Genomic DNA, 27,856 nt, shown 5'->3' with positions numbered 1-27,856 from the left:
TTATCTAGCTTATACGTAAATCCGGCCCTGGCAGCGTTCAACAGCCTGAGGTTTCTGGGAAGTTGTTCTTAGTCTTGGTTGTTACGGTTTTCAGCCACCTGTATCTTCTTCCTGTTGGTCGTAGCAAAATGAGAGCGTTGCCAGGATCTCATGGCAAAGGCCCACACCATTGATGATGGTGAGAACACAAAGGACTGATGAGGACAATTCAGTTGATGTCTGCAAGGATTCCCAAAATGTGTACTAGATGCCATACAATATATTGCAATAATAGTATTTGCAAAGTGCTTTTTTAAATCCATCTAATCTTCTGGTGAAACATTGATGGTCCTAATGTTTCAAGGGTCTTTGATGATATTGGCTGCCATTTTGAAGCATGTCTCCTAAAGATCCCTTCGTTGGTGGGGAGGTCAGTTGATAGATGGACTAGGCAATGTCCACCACTACACTATGTATACTACACCTTTAATGCCTTGTATCTTTTGACTAGTGACAGACCAATTTCCCTCTGGGATAAATAAAGTGATATTGTATCGTATTGTATCATATGTGTACAATGTCTATGTGTGTACAATGTTTATGTGTGTGCAATGTTTATGTGTGTGTAATGTCCACACCCCTCTGTGCTGTGTAATTCTGAATTCTATTCAAATTAAGGGATGAGTTTTGCAGCTCAGGATTCAACAAGGGTAGTCCACCTGCAGATGAGAGTCAGGGAGAGCCATTACTATGGGCAGACACAGTCACAATTTTGCTGGTGTTAATCTGTAATATGAAATGTGCGTTAATTGGTCACAGCAGCAACAGACTGCTGGGGTGTATAATTTGGTTGATTCTTAGTGCCGCTTTGCTTAACGGAGGACACTTATTCTCATTCCAGTGTGGAAGTCAGAGGTTATGGTGAGAAGGCAGGAGAATGGGGTTAGGAGGGAGAGGTAGATGAGCCATGATTAAATGGCGGAGTAGACTTGATGGGCCGAATGGCCTAATTCTACTATTCCTTATGACCTTATGTCCTTATGACTACTGGGGAATAATATGAATATCCATGGTACTGAGTACGAACATTAATTTTTCATTAGAGAAATATTCTGTTCATTATTCATCTAATGAGATCAACACAACTTGTTATTCGTTATCAACTGAATACAACCAACGTCTTCTTCTTTTTGCATATGGCATGCACAGCCTAAAGTTGTAGATCAAGGGGAGTTTAAAAAAAATTTTGCACAAACAAGCAACCAACGTAGTAATATACTTTAAAATTTTCATAAAGTTTTAAGCTGTATTATCTTTAATTTGCGGGTATAATTGCATGGTGTTTCTAATGTCATCAGATGCGATTTGCGACAGGATTTGTGTGAGAGTGAGATTAATGCCATGAGCAGGTACATTGATAGCTGTTTATTTTAGAATTATAAGTCAACAACGGCTTTTGTTAACTAAGAACTTGACAAGAATTCACAACAGTATATTTGTTTTTCCAATGGAGTATTTTATGATAGCCATTTCTTTAGGAAGCCCACAGTACAGACTGTGTTCACTGGCTATGCATCAATACCACTACTTTACAACTCTGTAAGTTATGGTGACAGGTTATGCTTCACAAAAGTTTGTTGACCTAAGCTTGTGCTTAATGGCTATTATCTATGTTGAGTACATGATATAATGAAAGCCTTAAATGGTTGACTTCTTATCCAAAAAAATGTTGTTATTTTACAATATCTCATCTCCAATAAATGAAACATGTTTCTAATTGCATATTGTATTATTAATAATATGTATTCTCTTCCCAGATCACAACACTGAGGATGCGTCCCAGTGCATCTAGAAGATGTATATTTTTCACACTGAAGTCTGGCTCAGCCAGTTGAACCTAGGAATAGACTGGGTGATAACCAAGAATAATTTGGTGACAACTGGAGGGACAGTTGACGGCACAGAAAGACGGCTCCCGGGAAAGGCTGGGTTAGCACCCCAGTCTGTGTCAGCACCACAGTCTGTGTCTTTCATGAGAAAAACACCCAATAAAGCTATGCAAAGGCCTAATGAACCACCATGGCCTACAAATCCATCAGGCGAGAATGAAATGTTCGGAGAAGGAGAAAGAGGTGCAGCGTTCAGGCCTTGAACCTGGTGAGACACAGGAGGAGCCTGGCCAGGACTCACCCCACAGACCCCAGTCCCTCCACGCACTAGAATCTCCCAACCCCTGCAGAGTAGTTATTAAGATGGCTAATCCGTGAGCAGTTGCTGCTGGGACGCAAGGTTGGTAGAGGGGAGGGGGTAGAGAGGGAGAGGGGTCAGAGAGGGAGGGGGTAGAGAGGGAGGGGGTTAAGAGGGTGGGGTGGTAGAGAGTGAGGGGTAGAGAGAGGGAGGGGGTTAAGAGGGAGGGGGGTCAGAGAGGGCTGGGGGTTAAGAGGGTAGGGTGGTAGAGAGGGAGGGTAGTAGAGAGAGGGGGGTAGTAGAGAGAGGGGGGTAGAGAGGGAGGGTGATAAAAGGAGGGGGGTAGATAGGGAGGGGGGCAGAGAGGGAGGGGGGAAGAGAGGGGGGGGGGGGTACAGAGGGAGGGGAGGGGGGTAGATAGGGAGAGTAGAATGCGGGGGAGGGCGATAGAGAAGGAGAGGGGCAGAGAGGGAGAGGGATAGAGAGAGAGAAGGAGGGAGTAGATGGAGAGGGAGGGGGGTAGAGTGGGGGAGGGAGGGTAGAGAGGGAGGGGGCAAGAGAGGGAGTGGAGACATGGCAACTACCCTCCCTACCCCCTCCCTCTCCCTCAATCCCCCACTCTCCCTCCTCACCTCTCTACCCCACTCCCCACCACATCTCCCTCCTCCACACCCCCCCATCTCCCTCCACCACTTCACTCCCCACCCCATCTTCCACCTACTCATTTACCTCATCCTCCTCCCCTCACTCCCATTCCATGTCCCAGCACCTACCCAGGTCATAGCGCAGCGCCAGGGCCTATAACTCGGCCTGGTTCTCGTACCAAAGCCCGGCCCTGGCTGTAGACTCCAGCCGTCAGCTCGGCCGCCACGTGGGGTCCAGTCCAGGCCCCGACTTCATCTCCGGGCTCGTCTCTGACCCCGGACCCAGGCTTGTCCTTCATTCCAGCGGCGGCTTCTTTCTCGGCCCATCCCAAGCCCCGGGCTCGGCCCTCACTCCATCTCCAGCGCCAGGCTCAGCTCCAGCCCAGGCCCAGACCCCGGGCTCGGGCCGTGGCACCACCCTCTCTACCAGGTACTGGGCGGCCGTCGGGCACCGGCAGCTGCTGCCACTCATCATTCACCCCGAGTGCTGGAGCGCCCCTTCCTCGCGGAATGTCCCATCCTGCCTTGCGAGTGCATTGTGACGTCACACTTTTTTTTTCCCAAAGTGGGTGAGTTTGAAGAAATCGGGCTGGTTTTTTAATTTCAAGGATTAATAACTTCGGAAATTCAGGTGGGAATGCGACGGGAAGTTGTTTATTGCCACAACTGGAAAAATGTGAGTAGGATGTGTGAACATGGGAAGGCTGTGGCCTAGCGTTTGGAAGAAGATAGGAAAAGCAGATTGACACACAGAGAGTGGTGAATCTCTGGAACTCTCTGCCACAGAGGGTAGTTGAGGCCAGTTCATTGGCTATATTTAAGAGGGAGTTAGATGTGGCCCTTTTGGCTAAGGGGATCAGGGGGTATGGAGAGAAGGCTGGTACGGGATACTGTGTTGGATGATCAGCCATGATCATATTGAATGGCGGTGCAGGCTCGAAGGGCCGAATGGCCTACTCCTGCACCTAATTTCTATGTTTCTATGTTTCTATGACACATCGTGAGCACAAACAAGACAAAGACTTTTAGTATTATATAGATGTCTTTCCTTTTGCCAGCACAAAAGCAATTTCAAGCTTAAAATGTATTTAAAACATGAGCTAACATTTTCAGTGGTACAACTACTTTCACTGAATCACCGGATTGATATGGCAGAGAAGGAGGCTATTTGTCCCATTCAGTCCTTCCTGGCTCCTTCTGGAGCAATCCATTCAGTCAAAGATAGACAGAAAAAGATTAACTCAGCGGGACAGGCAGCATCTCTGGAAAGAAGGAATGGGTGGCGTTTCGGGTAGAGACCATTCTTCAGACTGGTTGGGGATAAGGGGAATGAGAGATATAGACAGTGATGTGGAGAGATAAAGAACAATGAATGAAAGATATGCAAGAAAGTAATGATAATAAAGGAAACAGTCCATTGTAAGTTGTTTGTAGGGTGAAAATGAGAAGCCAGTGCAACTTGGGTGGGGGAGGGATAGAGAGAGAGGGAATGCCGGGGCTACCTGAAGTGAGAGAAATCATTATTCATATCACTGGCTGCAAGCTGCCCAAGCAAAATATGAAATCCATTCAGTCCCCTCCCCCTAATCTTTCCCATTGGCCCAGTAAATTATCTTTTCTCAAATGATTATCCAGTTCTCTCTTGAAAATCCTTTTTCTGATTCCACCACTCTCACTGCCTGGGAGCTCCAGATCTTTGCCACTGTCTGTTTCAAAGAAGTTCCTAACATCCCTGCATTTCTTGGCCTTCACTTTAAATTTACTGGTCTTTGCAATGACAAAACTCAATGATGAAAGCATCTGCAATTTTACAGTTGGACAGACTATATTATTAATGTACCGTACACCATAGAATATAATTGCAATGCAGTATCTGCATGGTGTAGTTTTATTTTAGTGCTTTGTCTACTCTTCTGGGTGAAACTATAACGATCATAATGCTTTGAGATCTAAGAAGATGACTATGGTCCATTTACTATTTTACGTCTTCATTGATCATACGCCCTTGCTTTACGTTTAAGTAATTTTTCTTAATTAAAAATAAATAAGTAATAATAATAATTCTTATGGATCAGATCAATCGCTATGCTTTCCACCTGGAAGGATGTTGGAGTAAGTGACAGTAGTGATGAGTACCTGACCCCCAGCTGGCTTCTGTTGTATCTGGTGCAACAGGAAGAGAATGTGGACCACAATTCATCTCATCAGCTTTGCTTACACATTTATTCATGACTGGTCAAGAAAGACTAACATTGCAGTGATAATAATGAAATATGAAAGCCTACATCACAGCGCCTATAAGTCATCAAAAACAACTCGAGTAACCATTCCAATGCTCCCTCCACAATCCATAGGTAGTCTTAACTATTTGTGCAGTGTGTAATTCTGACTGTTAATGCATTCAGCATGAGTAATATATATTTGATAAAAAGGTTCATATTTACTGGTAGGTAGTGATGCAAGAAAATGATTTGTGGCAACATATGACCTATGTGATTACAGTTCTTCCAGATTATTTCTTACGTTATGTTCCTTTTAATATGGAAGCGAGTGTTGAAAGACATGCCCCTTTCATCTTTAAATTTCATGCTGGAGGGCTTGTATTACTGGAGAAAAAGACACTTTGTTCTTCTGAAATAAGTCCTGAGGTAATACTGACTTACATAAAATATAATCTATAATAACAAATGTACTTTGTGGCAAACAATTTATGAGGCAAATTCTTTTTTTTTCTCTAATCCTTCCTAGCGTCACTGCACAGCGGCAGTTCACTTTAGGCCAACATTAGATCCAGAGCAAAAGCAGCAGAACACATATTCTGAATGTACATGTGGGGCACATTTTGCTTTTGCACATGGAATCTTGGTCATAGGAGTTGCTTATCATCTTAAATTAATGCTTTCTGCATTAATTGTTGCAGAGGCTCATATACTTTGCCGCAAGCTATGTAGTTTCTCATAACATGTAATGGAACACAGGAACTGTACGACTGTTATATCATGGCTGTAATAATTACATCCACAAGAGGCTGCAATTCCATGCATGCTGAAGGCAGGGATGATTGATATCATCTCAATCAGAATATTTATTATCACTTTTGTCTGCCAGGAACTGAATGAGAATTTTAATGCACAGGGTGCTATTCATTGAACTCATTAAAACTGCAGTATCCCTTGTCAAGCAGACTCGCTTGTCATTTTAATTGCTTCTACCATACTCTGAGAAGGTGGGTCCATCATGGATAAGTGACAGAGAGACAAAGGATTATAGGGATAAATATGGGTGGAAAGGTGTAGTTCAGTGGTTGCTAGTTTTTAAAGCTGACACGCAGGAACAAGCAGCTACGGAAAGACAGGTCATTGTAGCATTTGTGGCTGCTAGATAATATTGTTATGGAGTTGTTCAAACAATCAGATTTTTCATGATTGCAATATTTCCATCACCTAATTTCAATTTCTCAAAAACCCCATTATTGCAGTCATTGTTGTGGGGTTACTGTGAGATGGATCAAATTGTGCATAATTCTATGCTGGAGTGAAAGACAAAATACATTTTACAACAATAGCACAAAGATCATGTGTCGTCCATCAGTTTTGTTTATATATATTAAATATCAGTAACTGGTCAAAATGACCCATTCTCATAGTGATTGTGATAAATGTAATAACATGGATGTAAGTATTGCATGCAAGGAGTGTTTAAGTATTAACCTTATTGCCAGAATTTTTATTGAATCTCACTTAATAATGAGTAATAGAATCATAAAGAGCATAGAAGCAGGACCTTCAGCCCATCACGTCCATGCTGATTAATCAGCACAAAATCGATGTTGATCCCATTTTCTCCCATCAACTCCACCACACCCACCCCTTGTCGCACCAATTCCCCTCCCAGCCACTTACACCAGGGGGATTTTACAATGAATCTAACTACCTTTAGCATGTGGTTAGAAACTGGAACAACTAGGGGAAAATCCATGTAATCACAGGGAGATAAGCAGCATATCTGAAATTCCACATATTTAAGTCCCTCCCTATTGACATAAACTGTAATTCATAATTCATGTATATTGTGCACATTGCTGTTTTATTTTGCTGTTGCAAAGATGAATCTAGGAAAATAAATCAGAGAAGATTCAATAAAAAAGGAAGCGTAAATAATGACTTTTAAAAATATGTTCATTGATGGTGTCTCCACTTCCAAACCCACTATTTTGTTGCTTGTAGAAACTGAGACTTTGCATGCAAACATGTACCCAGGTATTCCCTGAAACCTCCCACTCTTTAAAGACAATTACTCATGCAGCCACTCGGAGATCGTCAGCCAATATAAATCTCAAATTTTGTTTTGGCCAAAATCTGACCAAAAAAAAATTATCGCACCCAATGTTCTGGGGTTAGAGTGAAATAGATCAAATTATGCTGATATTTTAATGAAATCCTAAAATGATGGAACTATGAAACAGCTAACACATCTTTACCTAAAATAACCATCTACAGAAAGTACGTTTCTATAATTATTTGTAATGGTATTTTGTTATCCTTTATTAATAATAGTGCTGGATATAGAGCGTCATTATATGTGTTGACCTCTTCTTTTTAAAGCCATTGTCATTATGCCCAATCTCAAAATACTCATATGAGACTTTTTATTTACATCCTCACATTCCACTTGATTGCTTTTGAACACTTGGATCCTTTCCCAAATCTCTGCCTCATAGTTCTCTGCTTGAATTTCTCCAATCAAGTCCATCTGCAGGTGAGAGCCCCACTTATGCCTCGACTGTTCTTCTGCCCAACCTCCTATCCTTCACTTTCTTGCAAAACTCTGCTGCCTGAATCTAATTGCAAACCAAATCCCTCTCACTCTGCACTCTGAGCCCCTGACTCAGGTTTGCTTCCAGTTCATCAACACTTCAGCTTTGAACATCTTGTCAATGCATTCAAATCCTTTCAAAGCTTGATTTGGCATCTTCTTATTTATCATCTGCAGGCCAAGATCATCCGCAAACTCTCCCATCTCCTCATTCAGCACTTTCCCTGCTAAATACCACTTGCCATTGGCTCCTTTTTCTCCAGGTATACATTGCTAAGGTGATATATTATACGTAAGTTTGTTTGTGTTATTATTGCCAATATTTTATTGCAGATAAGGGGATTGTCTAAGTGACATCACTGCATCTTACTTCAATTTATTGTATTTAATCAGTAGCCTCAGTTGTGCAATCAATTTACCATGTATATAAACTCTTGCTATAAAGGACGGCACAGTGGCGCAGCAGTAAAGCTGCTGCTTTACAGTGCCAGAGACCCAGGCTCGATCCTTACTGCAGCTACTGTCTGTACACAGTTTGTATGTTCCCCCTGTGATCGCATGAGTTTTCTCCAGCTGCTTCATCCCAGACGCCAAAGGCATGCAGGCTTTTAAATTAATCAGCTTCTGTAAATTGCCCCTAGTGTGCATGATATAAGTAGTATGGGTGATCATTGTTCGGCATGGACTCAGTGGTCTGAAGGGTCTGTTTCCACGCTGGATCTCTAAAATAAACTAAACTAAATTATTTTGGGGGGATTATCTTGAATTATAATAATTTTTCAATTCATGTATGGATTTCCTTGGATGTAAAAGACTCCTACATTTATTTCCAAGCAACCTAAGGTGAGCAGCGGCATTTTCTGCCACGAGGCCCTGCTAATTAAATCCGTTATTTAATAATATGATAGCATACCTTCTGTCAGTGACTCCCACAGTCAGTTAAATCGCTCTAGATTACATTTCAAAAATAAGGCATTAATGTCATATTCTGAGAGCTGAGAAGCAGGTGTTTTAAAATGTTCATGACCTTTCGCTATTAATATTGACTTCTTAGAATCTACAGTTTCCTTTCTTCTATCCAAAAGCATATTATCTGACTGTTTAGATTTAAAACAAAATGAAAACTTTTATTCTTCACCTCTAATGCATAAAATGTAACTATGCTGTATACACATCCCCTATTTCATTTTGAAGTTTCCAGTGTCTTCCAAAAAAAAATGAAGCACATTTACATGGTATGTACTTGTTAAAACTGTCCCTTTTAATTAAAACTACATCAAGCAGGAATCTGGAAGCCATTACTCAGTAACTCTTCATCATAATTACTTGCAGCTGAGAATCTAGGTCTCGGTAACATAAGAATAAAAGGGAAACTCAGTTAGTAACAAGTGCAATTGATTCCATTCAGAATTCCCCTGGTGCGCTGCCATGTTTGAGAGGAAACAAGGTTTTTTCAAGCCAGGAAATGAATTGGCAGACACGAGATGGTCTGTGTGCTGTTAGACTCACATTTTCAGCTGGTCCTTGTTAAATCTGAGACTTTGGGGCTCCTGCTGTTGCCAGGAGATTTTTTTTTCCCCTTGTAGCTGTGTATACTTACCACTTCTAGGGAGGCTAACATGTTGACAAGCCACAGAAACCTCACTCAGTGCTTCACTCCTGTGATCACCATGGATTTTTCTATTAAAGCAGCCATCACCCCATTTAGCCTGGATTTAGAAAAAAAATGTCCAAATCAAATGTACATAATTCTTAATAATGGAGACTAGTCTTGACAGAAGATTTCAAAACATTTTTGAAAATATTTCTCCACAAACTTTTCACTACAAGACAGTTCAAAAAAATATTTGAAGACCCTATCCATGTTTAAAAATTCTACTCAACAGTTTTACATTCAACATGAGCCCTTTATATGATACGTTAAATGACTAATTTATGCAACATTACAACGTGCCAGTTGCTTTTCCTGTTGATGGATTTATAAAGTATGAACATATTGTATCATTGTGTTAAGAGATAATTCACTCCATGTCAGTTCATTGGTCTGCTGCAACAAAACCCATGAAAGCTTTCATAAAGATTACCAACATAGAAATCACTAACATTCAGAAATGTTTTACATAAGCCTATCAATGAAGAAACTTCTAAGAGTAACTTCCTATCTTGTGAAGTATATTGTTTAACAAACAAAGAGTGTCAAAGTTAATGAAAAACTGATATAAACTAATCTGGGGGAAACATGAGCTATCATAACCCTACTATTACCATCAGGCAGATATGTGGATGTGTGGAATGAGCTTCCAGTGAAGGTGGTGGAGGCAGGTTCGATTTTATCATTTAAAAATAAATTGGATAGTTATATGGACGGGAAAGGAATGGAGGATTATGGTCTGAGTGCAGGTAGATGGGACTAGGGGAGAATACGTGTTCGGCACGGACTAGAAGGGCCGAGATGGCCTGTTTCCATGCTGTAATTGATATATGATATATATGGTTATAATAGTTGGGATATTGGTAAGTTTAGACATTATCACAGGGACATCACGGTGGTGCAGAGTTGCTGTCTTACAGTGCCGGAGCAGGTTTTGATCCTGACTATGGGTGCTGTCTTACCTTCCCGGAGATGTGATCAATTTTCAGATCACATTCTCCAGTCTCTGCAGCCTACCATCGTTGGAGCTGGGAGCTGCCTTGGACTGTCGTGAGCCCCACCACGGGGCGCGGACTTAACATCGGAGCGGATCCCTTGCCTGGGATTGCTCCCACCACGGCCTGCGGACTTACCATCAAGGGCTCACAGTCTCGGGGGAGGCCGAGTCGGGAGCTCCAACGCCGCAGCCTCGATGCGAGGTTCGATCACCCGGCACGGGGGAGATGACATCCCCCCGATGCAGGAGCTGAACGCCTCGATGCAGAGGGCCCGAACGTCGCTGGCTACGGGAGTCAAGACCGTCCCGTCAACGGAGGGCTCGAGTCCCCCAACCGAGGAAGAACAAAAGGAAGAGACTTTAACTTTATTTCGCCTTCCATCACAGTGAGGAATGTGTAGGAGTCACTGTGGTGGATGTTCATGTTAAAATGTGTTTTTGAGTCTGTTGCTTTTAATGGTATGACTGACCTGGCCAGTGAAATTCCTCGTATGTTGCAAAGCATACTTGCCGAATAAAATCTGATTCTGATTCTGATTCTGATTCTGATTCTGATTAATGTCATTCTAATCTTAATTTCACTTGACTTAATTTGTTTCGGACCATTGATCACATTATAGCATAGCATAGAAACATTTTATAGCTTGCAATATTATTTTATAAAGGAATTACCACTTTATTTTCAAATTCACACCTCGAGTAGAACAGTGGTTAGGGTTGTTTGGCTAATGATACAAAATCATGAGATCTGACAGAAGACTATTTTAACACAATCATATTTTATGAAAAGATAATGAAAATTTCAGCATCTCTAAGTATCTTTGACTTCACAGCTACAATTCTTGCAAGCATCTAAGATGGAAGACTACATTTTTAATTTTAAAAAGTATTTGTAAATATAAATCATAGGCTTCTGTTGTAGATTTATTAGAAACAGTATTAAAAGCTTGAATTATAAAGCTTAAAATAAATCTTTAAAAACTGATTGAACCAAGCAATTCATCTTGAATTCAAAAGATCTTATCTGAGTTTGAAAAGCAGTAAAAGTTTGAGACCTGAGAGCTGAGACCAGCAGATCCTGGCAATGAAAACATATTTTCCATTGACACTGCACTTGGCGTGAAATTGTATTTGTGTATATCCTAATGAAATGTGTTAATCCCACAGCCACGAGGATCTGTCTTCAGGTACAGTCACTGTCCTTCTAAAGAAATAAAAAATGGTGGTGATTTATGTAAAAAAATCCACAAATCTCAAACATTAAATATGAAACAAGGAGTTGCAGGTCTGCAAAAGACAAGATTTTCAAGGGTGCTTTTGTCCTTAGTTGTATCTTCAATTATTTTATGAAGCAAACTAGTTAAGATGTTGCTATCCTAACCCTTTGTCTCATGACCGTGTGGAATTAAGTCTGTGTTAGAGTTGAACATCTTGATGTAGTTTTTGGGTTTGAGTCTGTTCATAACCTTAAATAAAGAATCAATGAAGAGACAAACAGTTAAACTAAAGACTGATATGTTACCCATCAATCAGTAGAATTCTAGCAGTTGGACCAGAATGCTGTCCCTAAAGTATCATCCTGAGCATGTAGGGGGTAGGGGAATGGGGTTGTCAGTGGAAAAGCAATTGGTAACAATATATGACACTTAGGGCGGCACGGTGGTGCAATTGCCTTACAGCGCTTGCAGCGCCAGAGACCCGGGCTCGATCCCGACTACGGGTGCTGTCTTTACAGAGTTCGTATGTTCTACCCGTGACCGCATGGGTTTTCTCCGAGATCCTCGGTTTACTCCCATACACTAAAGACGTACAGATATGTAGGTTCATTGGCTTGGTGTATGTGTAAATTGTCTCTAGTGTGTGTAGGATAGTGTTAATGTGCGGAGATCACTGGTTGGTGCGGCCTCGTTGGGCTGAAAGGCCTGTTTCTGCATTATATCTCCAAACTAATAAAGTAAACTAAACTTGTGGATCTCATTTGATTCTATCTGCTCCATGTAACAGACTCCAGTTCCTGGGCAGAGCTGTCACGCAAGCATCTTAGATGGCTTCATGGACTAACTATTGCTCCTGTTGTCCACTCTGGAAGTTCAAGCCATGCCAGGATGACATTGGTCCGCCAGGGGATCCATTTGCATTTTTGGAGAGACAAGTATTTATTGGTTTTCTTGGCTTAGCACTTCCACTTATATCTGCATATCCATCTAAATTCAGAAAAGTGGGAATTGCCACCTTAGGGAATCTCTGTAAGAGAAAAGGCAATAGATTATATTCAATACCTTATGTCAGTGTGTAAAATTGAAAAGGATTAGCCAGAAAAATTCAGTAGGAAGGGGATTCCCATTTACCCATTTCAAATTTATTGTGTTATTTATGGCTTTGCATTGGAAAAGGACAAATGTTTTAAAGCAGCATTGTTCAATGCATTATTCAAAAGCCACATGCAGCTAATTGGGAATCCAGATGCAGATAATTGCATTTCTGATTAGAAAGTATAAAATGAGTAATGAATGTGAAATGCCATTGGGCATGCAATCGCACTACTTGTGTTTGTGTCAGACACACAGAAATTCCACAGGTGCAAATTCTCCATTGGTTTGATTTGAAGACCTGTAAATAGGCTGATATTTTTTTGCATTTGTCAGATATCCGAGTGACCAAAATAAAAGCCATGTGGGAAAAGACTGGACCATACAAGAAAATAATTAATGACCTGCTTCAAAGCTGCAGATAATATTCCACTTTGCAAGCTGACATGGTTTGCATTTCAGAATGGACAATAATAAAGCCAACACCACAGCTTAACAACACACACGAGCCTCATCACAAATGTCCTTATTTACTGATACTGGCCTCTTAACAATACCCAGGGGAAATCAACGGTACCACTTTAATATTATTATTTTATAACCGTGTTGCCTTCTGCAGAGTTTAGTGTGAATTATAGAAAGAACCCTGCAGAAACTACCGCAGAAAGATGTGGAAGGGCTATTACTATGTCAGACATTCCTCTAAAGAGAGCCATAAGTATGTCATAGCCTCACACCTCATTTACATTTAAAAAAGAGGGAGAAAAAATTGCAATCGCTGTGTTAACTGACCTTTCCTCAGAAAGATCGGGATTTGACCAAAAATGGAATTATGACCCTATTTAAAACAAAAGGTTTGTTGCCTGTGCCAGCCCCTATACGTATGGACTCTTCACTGGATTACGGTCAAAATTCTTAATGAGATCAGCCCTTTGGATCTAAAAATATTTCCTGTTATCCTGTTGTTCCCAGGTCACATTATTGTGGGATGTTTTGGGAGTAAATTCTTTCTACAAGAAAAACCTTCAAAGTATTTACACATATTTTTCCCATTTTTGTCCATGTTGTCAATGGTGCACACAGGCCTGGATTGTGTGGGGAGTGTGTGAGATGGAGATGAGGGTTGTAGTATAGATACAGAGCAGCAGGCTCTGTTCTTTTAGGAAGGAGACGAGGATACATTTCTTTAGACAGAGGGTGGTGAACCTGTAGAATTCTTTGCTACTGAAGGATATGGAAGCCAAGTCAGTGGACATTTTTAAGGCAGAGATAGATTCTTGATTAGTACAAGTGTCAGTGGTTATGGGGAGAAGGCAGGAGATTAGGGTTAGGAGGGAGAGACAGATCTTTTTTTTTTCACACAGAGAGTGGTGAATCTCTGGAATTCTCTGCCACAGAGGGTAGTTGAGGCCAGTTCATTGGCTATATTTCAGAGGGAGTTAGATGTGGCCCTTGTGGCTAAGGGGATCAGGGGGTATGGAGAGAAGGCAGGTACGGGATACTGAGTTGGATGATCAGCCATGATCATATTGAATGGCGGTGCAGGCTCGAAGGGCCGAATGGCCTACTCCTGCACCTAATTTCTATGTTTCTATGTTTCTATCAGTCACGATTGAATGGCTGAGTAGACTTGATAGGCCGAATGGCATAATTCTACTACTATCACATGACCTATGAGCAAGAAGGTGTGGATATGGTGAAGAACAGCCAGGATTTCAAACTGTGGGTTTACCCAATGTGTTGATTCTTTCGTTAAACATGACATCAATCAACGACTGCTTATTAAATGAGTCTGGATGATGGTGCAAAAAAAAGGAACTACACAAGCAGAATGAAAAATAGGAAAACTAAATCAAGATACAAAGCGATGCTACAGGTAAGTTTGTGGTTGAATGCTGCAAATTGTGGAAGGAACAGACATTGAGGAATCGCGTTCCATAATACAAACAGTTCTAAGTATCACGATCATTATAAACTCCTTTGAATTATTGTTTTGTAAACATTCAGGAAAAAATGAAATCATATTTTAACAGACATAAAATCACAGGTGAATAAACAGAATAACTGGAACCCAGTGTTTATATAAACTCTATATTCTTCCAACTTTAATCTGAAACTACCTTGTTGATGTTAAATACAACAGTGATAAAACATATGTGTTACTAAGCAACAACTTAGCGAGTGTTGTTTATTCTTTATTACTTGATTTCCAAATGCAGCAGCACAACTGTAGATTAATAGTTTCTTCTGAGTGTTCAATTTTTACAGTTGGAGAGACCACACCTGCAATATCGTGTGCAGTTCTGGTCACCATACCATAGGAAGGATGTGATTAAGCTAGATTCACAAGGATATTGCCAGCAGTGACGGGGTTGAGTTATGAGGAGAGACTGGATAAGCTGGGACTGTTATATGTTGTGAAATTGACAGTACCATGGGAAGATGGCGTTGAAGAAGCTTATGAGAGGAAAAAGATCAAGTACTGGCAACTGAAGCTGCCCAGAATGGCTGGAAGACCAAGATTTTCCCTGTAGAAGTGGGATGCAGGGGATTTGTTGCTACATCTACAACCAGTCTATTGAAAAAAATGGGGGTGAGGGGTTGCTCCCTCCAACAAGCAATCAAGTCATTGTCAATTTCAGCAGAAAAAAAGTAGCAATTGGTTTTGGATCAAAAGGAAAGACAACAATTGGGCTGCAGGATGAAGACAGGAGGTTATGGTTATCACCGTTGAGCCCTGTGCAGACGTTGTTGGCTTATCAATGAAACATCAAAGAAGGAGGGTGCCCACCTGATGACCCCGATGACGTACCGACCCTACCTTTCCCGACCCTACCTTTCACCACTCCAATCCCACTGCCAATATCAAGAGTGCCGACTTACCAGAGGGATTGAAACATCAAGTTGTATTAGCTCTACTGGAGCGAAGGAGGCTGAGGGATAGCATAATGGAGGTTTATAAAATAATAAGGGGCATAGATGAGGTGGACGGTCACAGTCTTTTTCCCAGGCGAGGGGAATCTATAAAATAAGGCATACGTTTAAGGTGCAAGGGAAAAGATTAATGGGACATGAAGGGCAAGTTTTTCCACACAGTGGGTATGTGGAACGAGTTGCCAAAACATATTTGGGGAGAGACACGGGTTGGAACAATTTAGAGAGATATAAGATAGGTGCAGGCAAATGGGACTATCTCAGTCGTCACCTTAGTCAGCATGGATGAGTTTGGCCAACGGGACTGTTTCTGTGCTGTATAACTTTATAACACAATGACTAAAGATAATATGTTCAAGAAGGAACTGCAGATGCTGGTTTTTAGTCTGTTTGTTGACACTCAAGTGCCCCTCGTGAGCTTGTTACATCACTTGGTAACTTTTCACCAATGGTACTATCAGTGTAAACTTTTGCTTGCTGGAAAACACTGGAATGAATTTAGACCCACAATTTTCTGTCTGATGTAATCATAATGGATGAAAATGATTGGACTGCAAATCGATTGTGCACACATGTTTCTGGCTTGTACTTCTGTTGCTTAAAGTTCTTTGTAGAGATTTTGCAGAACTTTATCTTCATATTAAGATAAACATGCGGACAGCGTAGCAGGCAATCACGTTGATCCATCATGATGTAAGGGTTTATAATCTGGACTATTTAATGAATGATGAGCAGCAACTTACAATGGATGAAACTTCAGATTTTTGCATGCTATTTTATAGTGTTCACAGCTCTACTGGCATTGCAATTGGGCAGAGAAGGACCATAAATCTTAAAATTTAATCTAACATTGGAATTTTTAGAAGCGCTGCAGATAATTTGCTTGAATGGGAGCTACCTTACAATACAATTCCCCAGAGTCTCACGAATAATTGTCATTTGCTGCAAGCCCCATAATTTTACCCTGCAAAGCTCAAAGTCATGGTAGAACATGATACTGACAGATGAATAGATACTGTAGACAAATGTAAGCTATCTTGTTTTAGAGCAAGTGTTGGAGAGAGAAAACAAGAGAAAGAATCAAAAAATTAAATGCAAGAGGAATAATTCAAATTTTGGTACTTTTTAATTTATCTATATGTGCAATTGTTTGTTCATTTTGTTCTGCAATGGGGGGCAGTAGCAGATATATATTTGCTCCTACTTCCAATTTAAGCATCTCATTAACACAAACTAGTATTGAAAGATACATAAAACATTCTTAAGGGTGGCACAGTAGGGCAACAGTAGAGTTACTACATTTTTTAGACCCAGATTTGATCCTGAGTGTGGGTACTGTCTGTAGGGAGTTTGTACATTCTCCCTATGTGTTCTGGATTCCTCCCACAATCTAAAGACGTACAAGCTAGTAGGTTAATTGGCTTTGGTAAGTTGTAAAATTTGTCTCGAGTGTGTGTAGGTTAATATATGGGGTGATTGCGGGACGGTGCGGACTCGATGGGCCAAAGGGCTGTTTTTGCACTGTATCTCTGAAGTCTAAACTCTCCAACTTTTTGACGAAGTAGCTTGCTTTCAAATTGCAGGAAAAACTCAGTGGGTCAGGCAGCATCTGTGGGATCAATCACCTTCCAGCATATTTCCCAACTTCTGCCTTTCACTGTCTTCAACTGGCCCTAGCCATCCCATTTTATTCTCTCTCCATATCTGTCCTAACGTATCGTCCACTAGCCCTGACCTCCCAAGACTTCCCCTCTTCTACTTCCACCTGGTCTATCTGGCCATCAACCCTCCCTCCATCTAGTTCTACCTATCACCAGCCACCAGGCCTAATGCAGCACTGAGTGTTCCCTGGCAGTTTGTTAATTGCTCCAGATAATAGCATCTGCACTCTCTTCCGTCATCCACTACAGATTAAATCTATCACTTAAATGAACAAAATTAAATAAGATTTATTGAGTTTCTTGGTGGTAATAATACCTGCCTGGAATTTGAGAGGTAATTTTCCATTTGGCATTGGCACCGGTTCATACTGTGTGTGGTACTGTGTGCGGTGGGGAGGTATGGAAAAATATGGCTGAGATTAACCCCTCTGGACCTCTACTCACTGACGGACACACAAAAGCTGTCCTTGCAGCAAGTTTCATCATAGCAGGTTTCATTTTGATTGTAAGATACAGCATGGAAACAGACCCTTCAGTCACCGAGTCGACGTTGACCATTGATTATCTGCTCACACCTCTAAAGTTGGCGCCGAGGCATGGCAATTTTTGCATGCTCTTCCCAGTAAATGATTGAGAGCATCAAGTTCCTTGGTGTTAATATTACCAATGATCTGACATGGACCAATGATGTTGTTGCGACATCCGAGAAATCACATCAACACCTTTACTTCGTGAGGAAACTGACAAAATTTGACATGTCTCCCATGACTCTTACAAACGTCTACAGAAAATGTCCATAGAAAACATTCTGGCGGGTTGCATCACAGCTTGGTTTGGGAAGCCAAGACTGCAAGAAATTGCAGAGAGTAAAAGATGCAGCTCAGTCCATTAGACAAACAAGATTTCTTGCTATTGACTCCATCTACATTTCATACTGCCTTGGATGAGCAGCCAACCCAATCAAAGAATTCCCAGGTTGGTCATTCCTTCTTCTCCCTGCTACCATCTGGCAGAAAATACAGAGGTTCAAAAGCACACACCACCAGAATCTTCCCCACTGTTGTCAGGTTTCCATAGGTTAGATTACTGTACATTTCACCTCTATCTCATTATGGACATTGGACTTTGCTTATGGAACTGATGCATTACCACTCATTGCAATGCATTGGTCTGTACTCTGTGTTTTCCCCTTTGCACTATCTAATGTACTTTAGTTTGACTTAGTTGCATTTATGTATGGCACAGCTGATCTGTTTGTATAACATGCAAAACAAAGCTTTTCATTGTACCTCGATACACACGGCAATAATAAACCTAAACTTAAACACTAGTTCTATGTTACCCCACTTTCGTATCCATTCCCTACACATGACAGGCAAGTTATAGAGGCCAATTAACCTACTAATCCTCACATTTATGGAATGTGGGAGGAAATCCATGTGGTTACAGGGAGATTGTGCAAACTCCACACAGACATAACCCGAGGTCTGGAATGAACCCAGGTGTCTGGCGCTGGGAGATAAAAGTTTTCGTTAAATATTACAGTGATATTGTAAAGATGTGCTTATGAGACGGTACAATTTCCTTTGAATTCCTTATTATTCTCTTCAGGAAAGAACTATGCCTTCAGTTTGTAAATATAAATCTTCCAGACATCCTCCACCACAGGATTGCCACGGCTGGTGATCACTGAGGTCACCACAGCCTGAAAAACTCCTATGCGGTTGGATTATTCCAACTTGACACGAGGAACAATATGTTCAATGCTGACAGTAAGGATTTAAAGGTGTGCGGAATGTTTTGGAAAAAGAACTTAAAACTGTATTATCTGAACTATTATAATTCAGATAATAAAACTGAAATCTGTAAGATTTCCAATTGATGTTATTTTCGGTACTTTTTCCAAAGCGCTTGTTTTCCATGACTCATGCTTTCACATTTTGGTTTAGCATTCCTGACACTTGCAAAAATGAGTCTTTCAAAGAGAAAAAATGAATTATTTAAAGGATGATGCCATGGAACAGAGGAGTTATGTGAACAGTGTACATCGGCGAGAATTTGCTGTCCAGGAATTTGCCCTCAGATAGAGGGTGGTTCCTAAATAAAGTGAACTGCCAGAGGAACTGGTAGAGGAGGGTACAATTATGACTTTTAAAATACACTTGGACAAGTACAAGGTTAGACAGGTTTGGAGGCATTTTGGGAGGGAGAGGCAAGTGGGACTAGCTCAGTTATGCAATATGGTCAGCATGGATGAGTTTGGCCAAAGGGTCTATTTTCATTCTGCGTTGCTCGATGACTATGACTAAGTAGCAGGATTCCTGTTATTTATACCCTTACCAAAGAGAAACGTGTCAAATATCTACAAGGACATTTTCTAGGATAAAATTTTTTTTGATACCAAACATAAAGAAGGAGATAAATATTGAAAATCCTGGAAAAGTCAACAGGTCATGCAGTATCTATGGAAAGTGAAAACCCTTGAACAAAACCTGTGTGTGCTTTTTTGGGGATTTCCGGTTTCCTCCCACATTTCAAAGACGTACAGATTTATAGCTTAATTGACTTTGGTAAAATTGTAAATTGTTCCCAGTGTGCCGGGATCACTGATATGCGCGGACTCGTTGGGCCGAAGGGCCTGTTTCTGTGCTGCAATACTAAACTAAACTAAATGGAAATTTTAACTCTATTTCTCTTTCTGCAGATGCAGCATGACCAGTTTAGTCTTTCTCGAAATTTTCAGTTTTAGTTTCAATTTTCCAGCATCTGCAGTTTTATTTTGACTTTTACAAAGAAGGAAATATGCAGATGGGGCAATAAAAAGCTGAGTCAAGTAGATAGCTTTTAAGGAAGACTTTTAGAGAATGGAATGAGGTGGACTGGTGGAAGGACTTGGAGAAGGAATATTTGACCTTGAGGCAAGCCAAATGAGTGGGTAAACTCCACTGGTGGGGATAAAGGTGACTGGAGGAGGGGAGGAGGGATTCACTAGATTCACCAGTAAAGAGCAAAAGAAACAGAAATAGTGCAAGAGTTCAGTCTAAAAAAAGAAATCAGCTTGTAACATCTGCTTTAATAAACAAGGTTGTCAGTGCTCATGAAGGAACTATAATGAAGTTGCTTTTCTCCTTTATTGGCCATGAATCAGCTGCTATTCAGCCTCTTGCCTCTATGATCTCTGTATCCTGCATAATGACAAGAATCCAAACTAAACAACCAGCCTTGTATGATTTTTAGATTCAATCATATAGTTATGTTACATAATTTATGAAAAATATTATTCTGCCAGAAGCAAATTATGGAACTGAGATTAAGTTTACAGAAGTGCTGGAAGTCGTAGTGCACTGGGGAGAGACTGAGTTTATTGAGACTTTCAGAGTGTTCGGGAATAGTGCCAACTTTTGAAAATAACTCCGTGAAGTTGCCGTATACAAATATGGGAGAAAGTTAGATCTTGCTGTATCAGATGGTCATGTATAAACTGGCAAACTAGAAAAAGCCTTTGCACAATCACACAATTGTAAGTCACTGAAGAATGAACGATGCCTCTGAATCATTTCAAACCCAGTTCAATAGGTCACGCTTCCAATGGTCAGTAATATTCTTGAAACAAAGGAACATAGTTGTGGTTATCAGGTACTATTTACCAACATCAAGGATTTTGTTGCAGAATTATCCCTCTCCTAACCATCGTCAATGACTTCACTTCTATCGCAAGGGTCAGCTTTGTTCAAATCCCTCAGACTAAAGCAGTATTAAACTCAGCATTCATCTTGCAGATCTGAATCTGCAACCTCTACTTAACAAAACAAATGAGTTTTGATTTGTACATGTTGCTTCTCTGGTACAACACAATATTAACTCTAACCTAAAGGGATAAAACGTGTTTAGAAATTGAAAATATTGAGAATGATTGATTCAAAAATATAGCATGGAAACAGGCCCTTCGGCCCACCTAGTCCACTCCATTCATCGGTCACCCCTTCACATTTGTTCTATGTTATCCCACCATAGGGGAGGGGAGAAATAGGTGAAAGTCTAGGTGGGGCACAGAGGAGAGGAGGGGGGTTGGGGACGAGAGAAAAATGGGGTTTGTGGGGGGAAAAAGGTGGTGGGGGGGGGGGGGGGGGGGGGGGGGGGGGGGGGGGGGGGGGGGGGACGGTAGTAGGATATTTTTGGAAATTACCTAAAATTCTAGAAATCAGCGTTCATTGGGTTGTAAGCTATCCAAGCGGAATATGAAGTGATGTTCCTCCAGTTTGCAAGTGACCACACGCAGGCAATGGAGGAGGCTCTGGGCAGAAAGGTCAGTATGGGAATGAGAAGGATTAACCGGCAAAGCAGTTCCTTGTTTATACATTCCTCTTGATGTTGTTGTATGGTGAAGATCATGTCCATTGTGCTTCCCACTGATGACAATTCACACTGTAATTCAGGCTGGAAACAGTTGACAATGACAATTAAATTGAATCTGAGTTGAGGAGGATGATGTGACGTTCTATGTGGCTATTTACATGAAGATCTTTCTGTAAATACCACAACTGTATTTGTCTCTTCTTGAGAGCAACAACCTACAACATGACCCTTGCTTTTTTCATCCCCAGAAATAGAAGATCAGGATGTGACTTTGTGTCTGTAGTTCCTTCCCATCAAGTAGTAGAACTTCAATGAGAATAGTGCACATCCCAAAGGCAAGTAGGAATAGGGAGGAAAGTTCATTCCTTTGACCTATGACCCTAGGGATCATCAAGAGGTTGGAATTGGCAGAATGGATATTCTGGAGGGTTGTTGGGATGGAGGAGATTACAGGGAAATCATGGATGAATTTAAAAATAAAGATGACAAAAAAACATTGTTAATTGAAAAACTGCAGATGCTGGAAATCTGAAATAAGACTAGAAAATGCACTTCCAGGTCAGGCACATCTCTGGAAAGAGATATGTTTATATATTTTGGAACAGTTCTGATGGAAACCTGCCAACCTAAAAGATTAGCTCTATTTCTCTCATCACAAATGCTGCTTGACCTGCTGAGCATTGCCATCATGTTCTGCTTTTACAGTACTTGATCAAAGAACCACTGACCCCCCCCACCCACAAACCTACACAACCACCCTCCCATTTGTTGCTTTTCCCCACCATACACATTGCTCCCCTGCACCTCCCTCCCATGTTGCTGCCTCTTATGATTATCTTTCTGTGGAACCACATTTTGTTAGTGATCCCAGCACTGGACATCATCATAGTCTGCTCGATTGCCTCTGATGTATTGTCACATCCCTTGCAGCTCACCGTAGAAGGGTTATAAGTTTGAAAAACTGCCCACAGAAGAATTTGCTACCATATGTGTGCCATCCAGGCCTAAAGCAGCTGTCATCAGTAAACTGCCATTCAGAAAGGACACAAGTTTCACTACCTGTGTGAACTTTGCCTCAATCCTACCTTTGTGATCTGGAAAGTTAAGTTCCCTTTGATAAATTTAAAGTACAGTTAAAACCATAAATGATTCCTTAGGATGTTAACTGCATGCCCACTAATTATATCCTTGACTTCAATATGAAGCTCTCTTTGAGGCAATCAAGCTACCTCTGTTAAATACGGAAGTAAGGATTTTGATGCCAGGTTGTGTGCTCAACAGAGAATTCATTCATTTTAACCCATAGCTTTTCATTTTTCTGGGCCTAAACAATACTGTATGAAAGCTGGAGAACTTTAATACAGTTCTTCCTTTCAAAATGTGTAAGAGTTCTGTCAATTTTTTTCTGTGTCGCATTTTATCGTACTATTGTGGGGAGGATTCGTTTTCCAGAAGAAACAGTTACATTTCCAGCTTCCGTGTAGCTGTACGAACAGTGAGAAGATGGATAACCTTCCAGATGTGCCTCAATAGCAGGGCAAGGCCAAATCTGACCAGTTACAGCACCATCAGCCAAGCCCCAGTCGTCAATAACATTATAGAAGGAGTCGTTGCCAATGCATGAATTGGCACATCAGTTCACAATGGTCACATTGCAGTTCAGTATGGGCTTTGTCTGGACTGCTCTGTTCTGGATCTTATTACAGGCTTTGTTCCAAATACTAACCGCAGGACTGAATTCCAGAGGTGCGGTACAACAACAATATTTCACTGAGAGTGCCTTTTTGCTACAATTACAAAGGTTCTCGTGACTTGGATTGTTGCGTGCAATTTTGGTCTCCTTGCCACAGAAAAAAATGTACTTTTCATCAAAAAATCACAAAAACGTTTCATCATACTGATTCCTTGGATGACAGTTTTGGGGTATACTCAAAAACATGTAGGACTGAAATAAGGAGACATTTCTTCAATCAGAGGATGGCGAAACTATGGAATTTTCTACTACAGAAGCCCGTAGGGGCTAAGTCACTAAATACACATAACAAAGGGTTTGATTGATTTCTGAACACAAAAGGCATCAAGGGATGTTGAGAAAGAGCAGGAATATGACTTTCAAATGAAAGGTCAGCCATTTTCATGGTGAATAGTTGAGCAGACATAAAGAGCTGAACAGTCTACTCCTGCTCCTAGTTTTCAAAATGTCTTTCTTTTAAGGAGCCCCAGTGTTCACACAAAGGGTGGTGGGTGTATGGAACAAGCTGCCGGAAGAGAGAGTTGAGGCAGGGACTATCGCAACATTTAAGAAGCAATTAGACAGGTACATGGATAGGACAGATTTTGAGATATATGGGCCAAATGCAGGCAAGTGAGTAGTGTAGATGGGACATGTTGGGCTGTGTGGGCAAGTTGGGCCAAAAGGACCTGTTTCCACATTGAATGACTCGATGACTCTAAATTGAAGTCAGTGCAAATAATGTACATAGAACATAGAAATGTACGGTGCAGGAATGGGCCCTTCAGCCTATGATAGATGAGCCAAACATGATGACAAAATTAATCATTTCTGCTTATCCCTCCCTTCTCTGGATATTCATGTGCCTATCTAGAAGTCCCTTAAATGCTACTTTTGGATTTGCTTCTATACTCCTGGCAGATTGTTCCAGGCATGCATCGATCTCTGTGTGAAAATCTTGCCCCTTACGTCTCCTTTAAACTTTTCCCCTCACCTTAAAGCTATGACCTCCAGTTTTTAATATTTCCACTCAGGGAAAAATATCTGACTGTCTACTCTATCTATGCCTTATATATTTCTATCAGGTCATCCCCTCAGCCTCTGATGCTCCAGAGAGAACAATCTAAATGTGTCCAGCTTCTCCTTATAGCCAATACCCTCTAAACCAGGCAGCACCCTGGTAATGCTCTCCAGGGCCTCCACATTCTTCCTGTAATAGGGCAATCAGAACGGCATGCAATACTCCAAATGTGACCTACCCAGAGCTTAATGAAGCTGCAGCATTGAGTCATGTTCACCTTCACCTTTAGTGCTCCAGCACAACCTCTGGTTATCTGAGCAAAAGGATGTTTGAAGTTCAAGACCGAAAACTTGGCATAAAACTCACATTCTGTTGGGCAACAATGATCCTTGCCCACTTCTGACACCTGGATCGCCTACAGCATGTCCCTCAAGGTACTAAGTGTCTCTGTGAAATTGTCCAAATCCTATGAAAAGATAAACATGCTGATTCTCTCAAATCCAATCTGTTGATATTGGAATCTTTTTCCTTTAATGTTGTACGATATCAAAGAGATACCTCTAAGCCACACTGGCAGCCCAAACAAAGTGAATACCTGACAAAGCAGATGGGAACTTCAAGTTCTCTCCCAAACCAAATGAGAGGGACTTAATCAAAGGGAAGATCTGGCTGAAGTGACTTTGATTATGTTTCCAAAATTCTATTCCTTCATTAAAAATCATGACTTAATTCTATTTTTATTTTTGTATCATTTTGTTAAAAGAGTATGAAGAGTAATACTGAAATAATACTTCAAAACCTCACATCACGTTTCATTAATGTTGTGGACATTTAGATGTTTGTTGTGCTGAAGAAAGACGATACAGATCACAAAAAAAAATTAGTGCTTTTGGCCTGATGCATATAATTTTCATTTAGTACTCTAATGTTATCCTTGGCCACTCCAGTATTTTATGGTTTGGGTTACCTTACAGTGAAGTTATTGATGAGAAATCAAGCAGTCTTTCAGATCCCTGGAACAACTTGCAAAGTTCCTTAAATTTGTTGGACACATCTGAAACTAGAATCAGCATCTTTAATCAGAAATATGGCAGAAAACAATCTATCCCATGATGAAAATGTACTCTTCAGATTCTTTCATTACAAGCTGAAAATACTTGGAGATTTATTGCAAATTAGGGTTCCTGAAAATGTAGAGGCTAGCAGAGATTTAGTGATACAAAATTCCCTAAAGCAGATTACTGAGCAAATTCACAAACTGACTCCATGCTAAACCTTGGAACGGAAAGAAAAAAAATGAAACATTTTCAAACGGATTTTTATTTTGAGGAAATAATTGTAAGGACAGTATGTTATTTCATTGGTATGTTAGTTTTGCATAGCAGTTCAAAGTTAGAGCAAAGGTCATCAGTAAAATCAGAAAATCATTTATAAGACCAAAAGAATGATTCAGTTCATTCGTTATGACCTGGCTGCAACAGTAATTCGTGAACTCAGTAAACTTAATCTGGAGTTCATTGTCCTGGTTAACTTGTTGAGAAAGGCCTTTTTTTGAGGAATTAATCACAAATTACATAAATCATAAGAATATTCTCATAATCTGTAGGAACTATTCTTCATGCCCCACAAATCTGGATTAATGCCAACACTTACTGGCAATTACTTAATGTCCCTGCTTTCTTCATGAGACCATTAAATATGTTTAATGCTTTCATCACCTTAAGAATTTTGCACATAAATAGAAAAGCAATATTCAATACATGAAATTGGCCTTTAGAGTTCACAAAGTAGTCTCCTGTTGTTCATTCAGATGTAATTATAGCCAGGCAGGCACAGCCGAGGAAATCCTGATGAAGTACTTTGATGTGAAGTGACTTCAACTAATCTCACCTTTCAGTTGTGTCAGTCCCGCGATGTGTGCTGTGGTTTGAAATCTGAAAAGTACCAGATGATGAGAGATCAGGGTCAATAGTTGTCTTGTTACTGTTAATGAAAGAAGGTGCAGTTGTTCATCACATGCTGCCTAAAAATGAGGTGGCAGTGAGATCAAGACTTAACCAATAACTTTGCTCTGTTGGCTGGGCTTTGATTTAGGTGTCTGGAGTTCTGGCTGTTACCAATCAGCGATCATATTAAGGGATGCAAATTATGGTCAAATAACAATGTTGGAACCTGGAATCATTTTTATCTCTGCACACATGACTACTACCAGTTCTTCAATCTCCCTGCAATTCATTGGTGCACTAAGCCAGGGTTAGGTATTTACATACGAGACCCAAGAAATTGCAGATGCTGGATTCTTGATCAAAACACAGTTCGGGTGGGACTCGGGGCTGTCAGACAGCATCTTCAGGGAGTGTAAAAAGTTCCCTACCCAAAATGACTGCTGTCCATTCCATCCACAGATGCTGCCTGATCCTCTGAGTTCCTCTAGCACTTTGTTTTTTGCATAGCGATTTACATCAATATTTAAATGGATCCTTAACTAACTCAGCCAACAATGAAAGAGACTGATTGTTTACGATTATGGATTTTAGTTATTTAGTACTGTACAAATGCTGATAGTCAGTGTTTATCACTTTGTCAATTTATTATGGAACGAGTAAAAGTAAACTTGAAATACTATATTTTTCACAATAAGAAGTATAAGGAGCTGCTTTGAAAGTGATTGCTATTATTTAACTCAAATAATAGCAATCACTTTCAAAGCAGCTCCTTTTAAATCTACGGAAAGCAATGCAGAACATTTTAACTGTCCTTCATGGTTAATACTCAGAAGCTTGAAAAGTAATAGGCTAATATATTTAATTTAGCTCTGTTTTAACCATACCTATTTTCTTTTTATGCAGGAATCATTTCAAATAGATCTCATCCTTACATATAAAGCAAAATCAGCATTGATTGTATGAACATATGCTTTAGTTCAAATAAAGATTCTGAGGTTACAACCCTCAAATTCTGTGTATATGTACAAACCATTGTGGTTAGCATTATGAAATCATTCTGGACTCTGCTTTGAGCACGGAACAGGAAGCTAATCTGTGCTCGAGATGACATTTGGGACAGCACTAAACTGAGTCTGTGATTGCTTCCAGTAAAGCTAGTTTGTTCATCATCATCCCAAATCTCCTTCAAAATAACCTGCCGACACAGAGTTGACAGCCGTGTGCATCAGAAGAAAAGCACTGAGAAATAAACATTGAAGGTTGCAGAGGATGTCTTTTAAAAATGCAACCAGAGAGTGTGATGTGAGTGGCACACTACCAACTCCATCAATCCATTAGCTTCACTTTTAGCACCACAAAATACCAACCCAAATAAACACAATGGGATGTTATACCTTCAGTCATTGAGCTTGCAATGCTTTGTATTCTGTGCAAACCAATTTCGATGAAAAAAAAAAGTAATTGAAAATCCAGACACTTTGTGTGAATTACACAAAGATCAGATTTTCCTTCAGGATTTTGTTTTTGCCATGTCCAGTGGATAACACTGCATCCTCCAGTGGCCAGCACTGCCTCTCCCAACAGCCGTGATGCTTTGCAGCACAGTACTTATCCTCCAGATTGT

At 40.6% G+C, this 27,856-nt stretch overlaps 1 protein-coding gene and 1 long non-coding RNA gene across 3 annotated transcripts in view; both read left to right on the top strand.

Annotated features, from left to right (window-relative positions):
* LOC129711677 (uncharacterized) overlaps nt 1–2,225 on the top strand; it is a 160,100-nt gene extending 157,875 nt beyond the window's left edge. Inside the window, exon 4 of the mRNA XM_055659534.1 lies at nt 1,797–2,225. The gene's annotated coding sequence lies outside the window, so the exon portion shown is untranslated. The remainder of the gene's footprint in view (nt 1–1,796) is intronic.
* Nucleotides 2,226–3,802: 1,577 nt separating this feature from the next.
* LOC129711670 (uncharacterized) lies at nt 3,803–10,810 on the top strand. 2 transcript variants are annotated; one of them, XR_008725895.1, is made up of 2 exons: nt 3,803–7,888; nt 10,249–10,810. It is a non-coding gene; the product is annotated as an uncharacterized LOC129711670 (long non-coding RNA). The 2 variants fall into 2 exon arrangements; XR_008725894.1 differs by lacking the exon at nt 3,803–7,888 and adding an exon at nt 7,901–8,468.
* The last annotated feature ends 17,046 nt before the right edge of the window (nt 10,811–27,856 follow it).

Source organism: Leucoraja erinacea, chromosome 2, assembly GCF_028641065.1.
Source record: "Leucoraja erinacea ecotype New England chromosome 2, Leri_hhj_1, whole genome shotgun sequence".
In the NCBI taxonomy this organism is placed as follows: Eukaryota; Metazoa; Chordata; class Chondrichthyes; order Rajiformes; family Rajidae; genus Leucoraja; species Leucoraja erinaceus.
This window is presented reverse-complemented; position numbering and strand designations above follow the sequence as displayed.